This window comes from Glycine soja, chromosome 17 (assembly GCF_004193775.1).
Source record: "Glycine soja cultivar W05 chromosome 17, ASM419377v2, whole genome shotgun sequence".
Taxonomy (NCBI): domain Eukaryota; kingdom Viridiplantae; phylum Streptophyta; class Magnoliopsida; order Fabales; family Fabaceae; genus Glycine; species Glycine soja.
In genome coordinates this window covers 24056820-24064690 of record NC_041018.1, presented here as the reverse complement: position 1 = coordinate 24064690, position 7871 = coordinate 24056820, and positions in this window count along the sequence as shown.

The window sequence follows — 7871 nt, the reverse complement described above, 5'->3', positions numbered from 1 at the left end:
ACACTTTGCTGCTGAGGAATTTATCATACTCGAAAGAGAAACGAAGCTTCGTGTTTGTTTTTCTTCAAACCCCAATCCGCTCTCGCTCGTCGCTACTAACAGGGTCTCGATTGATTTCCCTTCCTTTAGCTACTAAGATGTTTCAGTTCACTAAGTTTTAAAAGTCCAAAGAGCGCAGACTAGCCGCCGATCTTGGATACGGTTTCCCGATCGGAGATCCATGGATCACAGACGGTATCTCCCCATGGCCTTTCGCCTCTGAAAACGTCCTTCCTTCTCAATGCCCGGACATCCATCCAATGCATTCTTTTCGATCTTGTACCCAAACAAATGAATGCGCGAATGCGGCTTTCGCCTCAATCCCTTGCTTGTTCATTTCACATAGGCTACACAAGCGGTACACTGAAGACCAACCCAATCTCGATGAGAATCAGTACACGCAACTACATCTCCATATTCAAAGGGCCAGTGAGCGGACGCTTTGTCATTAGAGTGTTATAACCTTACCTTAAGTAACGAGAGATTTTTTTGACTCAACTCGTAAAGGCAAACAAAAAAGGGATCCGCCTCGAATCAAAACGATTTATCCTCTCCCAGCAAGAGGATGTGCGCCTTAACTTAAAAAAGCTAACGCGCTTTACTTAACCAAGGCTTTCTCTGATAGGGGCTCGTTAGCCGTTGTTTGGGTTGAGCTCAAACCTTAGCACAAGCACTAAGTAAGCCCGTGAAGGAAAGGCCTTTGTTTTCTACGCTACGATCTTTCTTCTCTTATGAAATTTCTAGTTACATAAATCAATCATTTCTAAACCGGAATCTTAGGATACCACCACTAATAGAAGGACAAGGACAGGAGACTTGAACACCAGATAGGTATTCACCAACAACGACTAGCACATCGCTTACTGATGAAAGACCATCTGCTGGATACACCATTCCAACTACTGCTGAATCGAACAAAATTGCGATTCTGATCCAAATTCTTTTTTTTAGGAGTTGGGGAATCTAGGCCTAATCTATTAGAATAGGTCTAGGCTGATTTGGCTAGTAGAAGCCTAAAGACTTTCAAGGTCAAAACCATTCCGCTCGAAAACCAGCCTTCAAAGAAAGTCAAAGACTAGCGGACCGCATATGTGCTTACTTTTTGTTTGTTTGATAGGCTGATCCCTAGGCTAAAATGAATATGCTTCTATCACACTCTTCTTTCGAGAGAATAGCCCCAATGACGATGAATTAGGGTTGTAGAGCGGGTCAATCCTTGGAGCTTTCTCCATGCTTGACAGAGAAAACTTGGTGCGAATCGGGGTACATACGCTCCTGCTCGTCTAACTAATGTACTAATGTAATTCCACGCAAATATGGCTGCCCGGAGAATCCGTAGCTGCTAAGAGGGTCGAGCCATAACGGATTGATGTGGTGTAGCGGCGACTGGAATCGATCTAAATGAAGCTTCAAGTGTAGTTCTGGGGCTTCTCCTATACCTCGCCTATATGGAGGAAGATTAGGTGGGGAAGGTCATAGTGAAGTCAGCAAGCTGGAAAGTAGCCGCCCCTCTTTGATTGTGCACAGCCCTTGCCACGAGACACCTAATCGAAGAAGCGCCTTCCTCTCATCTTTTTGATAATTCAACATCCAGTTCATAGAGAACTGCCTACTCCCACCTCGACCGAGAAAGAGATCTAAGGCTTCTTTTAAGAAAGTAAAGCAGGAATAGATGGCCTGCCCCTAGCTCTAAAAAATCTCTATATTTTTCTATCAAAGGAGTGCTTTCATTCCCTTCCACCCGCTTTTATAGGCTGTTCCTTATCGGCATCTCACGAAATAATCTTTCATGATCCATTCTTCCAGAATTGGATAGAGAATGGGATATTCCACTGGGAGGGAGAGGCGAGGGTGACATCATAAGTAGGATCGTCGAACGGATAGCAGCATCACATTGAGAATTGACTCGTCAGATTAACCACTTAGACGGAGAGTTCCCCATATTCCATTTCATTGGCAACCGAAATAGATCTAAACAGCGTGCCCGGAGCGAAGGAAGGGCTTCCAAAATGAATTGAAAAGTCAAATTAATGAAAGGCCCAGATGTAGCCTTTGTGTGCGGAGCAAGCCTACACTGGCTGAGATGAATAAAATTTCGACACCGATGAAATGTTTGAAAACATAGACAGCGGAAGAAGTCACTCTTAATCCGATCTAGCAAGAAATGCTATACCAATAAAGTAAAGTGAGAGAGCTCATTAAGAAGGCCATCTTCCATCCGCCTTTTAGTTTTAGATAGGGCGAGGCTAGTACGTGACTCCGAACCACGACGGATCTTGTCTTAGGAAATAGAATGGGACGGGAGGCCTATCTGACCTTTTGTTTGATTCCATTTTCCAACCCTTTCTTTAGAACCAACCTGGAATGCAAACAAGGAAGGAAAGGGCTGAAATCTCCATATCTGATCCGGCAAAAAAAACCTGACCTTAGCAGTGATAGAGATAGCATAGCTGTAGACAGGGGGAGGGCCCGATTTACCTTTTCTATTAGAATAAGGAAGGGAATCGCTTTGATTGCTTGCGACAGCTTATCGATGCTCGTTAGCGGTGAAGTCCCTCAAACCAGAAGTTTCAAAAGCTTTTGACTGGGCAGAGAAATGAACTTTACATACTGATATCGCATACCGAAGGGAAGGCCTAATTGTACCACTCCCCCTGACCTTCCGCCTGAACTGATAGAAGTTGGCTTGAGCTGAGCGTCTCTTACAAAAAAGGTGCCCTAGTCGCCTCGGTGGAATGCATTGAAGAAAGGAATCCACTCTCAACCCTTTCATTTTATTTAATAGAATGGTAAGCCGGTCTTATTCTTTTATATATACGAGTAAACAACTTCTGCTCTAACTCCTTGAAGAAAAAGTCTTGCATCTCGCCCAACTCTTACAAAGCCCACCCCCGAAGGAGAAAAAAGTTATCAGCACCGATGTTACTAACCTTATGCTTCGCCAATCTTTATATGCCACGGGGAATCGATCGGTTGAATCCGTTGCAAGCCTATCTTTCGAACCCCGCATCAAAGTCTTGTCACCGTGCCTGCTTGGGGTCTGTCTGAGTAAGGAAAAAGCTCGTAGTCACGTGATAGGTCTTGTCTTGTTGATAACCTGGAGACCGGCGAAGACTGCGCTCCAGCTGGTGGTGAAGGAAAGAGGGAAGGAACTATAGAATAGAAGGAGCTGGACATGAACCGTCACGGTCTTTCTGGTGAATCAGTGCTGTTTGCATGGCACTCATAGGCTCTGGGACTGATGACCTTACTCTTCTAGTCTTTTCCAGTAAGCCTTGTTGGATGACTCAGAGCTCTTGTGCTCCCTCTTTTCAATATCCCTTTGTTGTCTTCGTAACCGCAGTGAGAGTAGGAGCTCAAGCAGTTGCCGCTGCAAGACTAGCCGCTCTTGAGTAAATAGCAGCTCTTATCGCGCTTGATGGTGAATAAGCCTTGGAATCCGTGTTGAGAAAGCATCCAATTGCTATTACAAAAGCATATCCCTTATCTAATTAGAAGGAACTTCTATCCAGCGAAGTGACAGCGGGGAAGGAAAGCAAGGGACTGATTACACTAGTCAAACATGCCCAAAAGAGGATAAGATCACAAAAAGGCACAATGCCTCTTGAGATTGTTGAATAAGCTATTCATCAATGCTCGAGTCATATTCTAGTAGACAAACTTTCTTCTTATGTCCACTGGGGAAAAGAATACAAAAGGATTGATAGGCCATTCATTCCCTTCTCTCTCTCCGAATCTTGCTCCCTCATTCCCCTCCATTCGACTATCGATATTTGCGGAGTTGAAGGCTTAGGCTTAGGTCTAGGTCTTCGCACCGTCTTGGAACCTTTTTTCTGAGCTTTTGACAGTTGAGTCTTGGATGCTAACTAAGGAGACTACTGCATCTCGCTCTTATTATAAAAAAAACAATAAAAAAGAAGACAGGTTGCCCTGCACTGTCAGTCTCGAGCTCGAGGTTGTCTTTCTTGTGTCACACAAGAGAAACCTTCTTTATATAGACAGGAGTTAGATAAGCATGTAGCTTATGGCTTTATCCTATAGATATATATAGAAAAAAAGAAACGAGGATTAGTCTTCATCCTTTCGCTTTTCAAAGTGAATGATCCCCTCGCTCTTAACCTTTATGTGACTGCAATAGCAAGGGACAGGAGCTCCCCCTAGCTCAGTAAGCAAGTGCTAGAAACCTTTGAAACTAGAGTAAAGGTACCCAGGGACATAAAATGCTAGGTTGTGAGGAAGTGAATCGGTTCTTACCTGACAGTTCCTAGAATTGGACAAAAAGGTTTTGCACGTTAATAAAAAAAGGAAGAATACGATCTTGTCGCAATTGAATCCGTAATTGCAGCTATTGAGTCTGCTGTGGGAATAAGCGCCTAGAAGAGAGCTTTCACTGGCTTTTTCTTACTATGAGGATGGATGTAGATATAAGTCGTCTCTTGGCCAAGGCATTAGCAGAGCAGCTTCCACTCCTCCCTTCGATAAGCTTCCCTTTTTGGGCACTGGACCTAGTTACTGCTCCATGGGAACATCTATAGATTCCGCTATCGGGAAAGTCAGGCATGGAATCACGCTAAGGTAAGGTTTCTATCTAATCCATCTAGAATAGGATCTACTCTATCTATTTGATTTTCCACTTCTGCCTGGCTGACTGAATAAAGAAATGGAACCATAGCTAAGACTGATCGATGAGCCTTCTCTCTCCTTGATCTGTCTAGTTCTATTTTTTTGACTAATCCGAATCTGTGGACTGAGTGAGTAGCTAACTAAAATAGAATATTTGAGGATACAGGAGTAGGGCTATTCTTCGCACCGAGAAAATCTTTTGTTAATCTTGTTATCTCCATGGGCACTGGGTTAAGGGCAAAATCAGACCTTGGGGAACCGGTACAAAAGGGAGCTAGCTAAGGCAGCAAGTCAAGAAAGGCAACATAGTAGGCCTTTTAGAATTAGAAAAGAAGCCAACTCTTGTTCGACGTAGGGTAGAGTCACTTATTTCATTCCATGGGCTTTCCATCCTATTATGGGGCTTGAATGCAGGTCTTTGGCTAGAGACAAAGACTTTCCCAGTGAAAGCGCTGGCGTTCAGTTTGGTTGCGTGCTTTCCAATGATCTCTTTCCCTTCCTTTCTGTGGTAGCATGGTTAACGGTAGCATGTTTGCTAGTCTTGTCGGACTAGGAGCTCTACTAGGCTTGACCGTGGGAAATTGACTTATTCTTGCTCAAGTCAAGTGGAATCAGTTCCATTTGGCTCTAGACTACGATTCGATAGAGAACGATTTGGCACATCTTCGATTTCCTGGTATGAAAGTAGTTAGGCTTGGTTTTCTTTGAGTTCAAGATATTTGGCATAAGCCGTCTTTGCTTTTGCTCTTATCGATGTGATCCTTGTCTTTAGTTTGGCACCAGGGCGGCTTGCTTACCTACCTTATGAATGAATTTCAGACTTTCTTCTTTTCTGTTAGCACGCATCCAGTGACCGATGAATCTGTTGTCGGAATAAGCGTAAGCGCAACAAGAGAATTCGCAGCTTTTGTGCCTAAAATCCCTACTTTAAACTGGGTTGGCTTTCAAAGATAGAGACTATCATTGGATTGCTTGCTCAGTTCCTCAATCCAATTTCCCATTTGACTTCCTGACATTTTCAAGAGCTTGAATAAAAGAAAGGCCTGCTTACCCGCTTCAACTTCAAAGAGGATTTCTCACGGGATTGGTGTAACTGTCTTTCTCCCACTCGATGGATTGCTCCTATTGACCTAGCTGTCTTACTCGCTGTCTAGCCCGCTCTCCCTGACTTTCTTTTTTATCCGTAGCTTGAAGGAGGGAGAGGCTAGATGGCAGAAGAGAAGGCAATGCCTCCTCGTTCTTCATTTTCGATTTGCTTGTCCATTTTATCATTTTCACGTGAAGGAAGCAAAGCAACCTTAGTCTTAGTCTGCCCTATCCTTTTTTTTCGAATATCCCTTTTCGAAGCTTCGAGCTAAGGCAATCCGAAGACCAGTACGGACAGCCCAAGCCCAGAGTTCAACATTCAAGTTTGTAGCAACTCCAATTCTAGCTGCATAACCTCGAAGCCAGACGCCCTATCTTCCTCGATCCCACTCATGTTCGGATTCACTAACCATTCCCTTTCTCTTTTTGCATGTATGATTTCTTGGTTAGTCGCTTCCTTTCTCTTTCATACGGAAGGCCCCCTACCAGCCAGAAATAATTGTTTTAGATAGTATAGAGCGTAGCGTTGGCTATGGTGCCATTTGCGAAGAAATGAGTTCGCTTTCTTTACTACTACGCTCTTTCTCCCGTCTCGGACGTGATTCGTATTGGATGCTCTTCTCGGATTGATTGGATGTTTGATTCCTTAGCAGAGCTACTGATTTTAGATGCGGAACCAGAGCAGAGCTAGAGAGTCTCAGCCTTGGTGAATGAGCCAAGGTTCCTGACTTCTATTCGCTATAGCTTCCATGCCAAGCTAGCATAGCGCTTTCGCTTTTTGTTGAGAAAGTCAAGCTCAGTTCTTTCTCCTCCCTAACACCCTACTCTCTTCTCTTCCTCAAGTCCCACAGGGCATTCTTCCACTGGCCATTTGAAAGATGAATCTCTACCTTTTGAAGAAGGTGCCTAGCCTTAGCAGATTCCTACTTAAAAGAGGGAAAGTGCTAAGACCGCGAATGTCGCATCCACGGGATAAGCATTCATTTACCTTTCAAAGATCGTTTATCCCGCAGCATCTTCAGTATGCTACAAAGAAGCATGAAAGGGTTATGCGAAATAGACAAAATCGGCTTCATCTAATGCTTGCTGGCTAGCGCTATAGGGCTTTGAACCATAGGCCTTTCTTCTTTTGTTTTGAGAAGAGCTTGCGCACTAGCATTCCTTCACCCGATCGGAGACTACCCGGCTACGTCTTAATCGGAGAATTCCAGATGTCTTGGAATAGATTGATATAGGCATTTTTATGTATGCGGAGGCTTAGTCAAAAGACAGCTTTCAAAGACTACTTTCACTCGCTTAAAAGCGCCTCACTGTGCGAAGAATAGCCCATCAAGCTAGATGAAAGATCTGCCAGAGTCTTGATGTTAAACAAACCCCTCCCCCCGGCTTTCGGTTTTGCAATCTAGCTCGGAAACATCCCGCGTGAAGTCCGTACCACAAGCTGTACGTTCAGCGATTCTGATATCAAGCTGATGACGCAAGAAAGGATAGCTTCTTTACTATGAAGATAGTCCCTTTTGGACCTTCCATAGCTTTTTCATTCTGCCTGGAAGGCATTGGAAGTTGTCTGCGAGTCCTGATAGAAGACCCTGTCCCTGCCAACTCACTTGAGAGTGCTCTGAGCTCCTTCTCCCCTTCTCTCCTCTTTTTCACCGGCCAGAAAGCCTCCTTTCAGCCGGGTGGGCATAAACCAATGCTTTCCTCCTTTTCGCCAGAAAGCCCTCTTTCAGCCTGAAACCCATGTAGGATGGGATAGTCACACTCAACAGTGATTAGCGATTAGAGGAATATATAACTATGCAACAGCGGATATGCCTACTTTCGGATTCACTGTAACAAGCCGTTTTTCCACTTGCTTCTTGCTTTGAAAACCGTTGTAAACTAGTCTGAGAAGGGTCAACGTAGATAACATTAGGCTGAGCGCAGCCATCAGAAAGACCTCGAGATTCACCGAAGAAAGACCGGAACCTTTTACAAAACTCAATGAGCAGAACGCTTCGGAACGGAATGGGATCAAAGCCCGACGAACCCATCAGTACGGGTGAGGGGTCGAGATCCGTTATTAATGAATGTCTCCTCTGGCCGCTTCTTTTTTGGATTGCCCTTCTATCTTAAGGAGATTG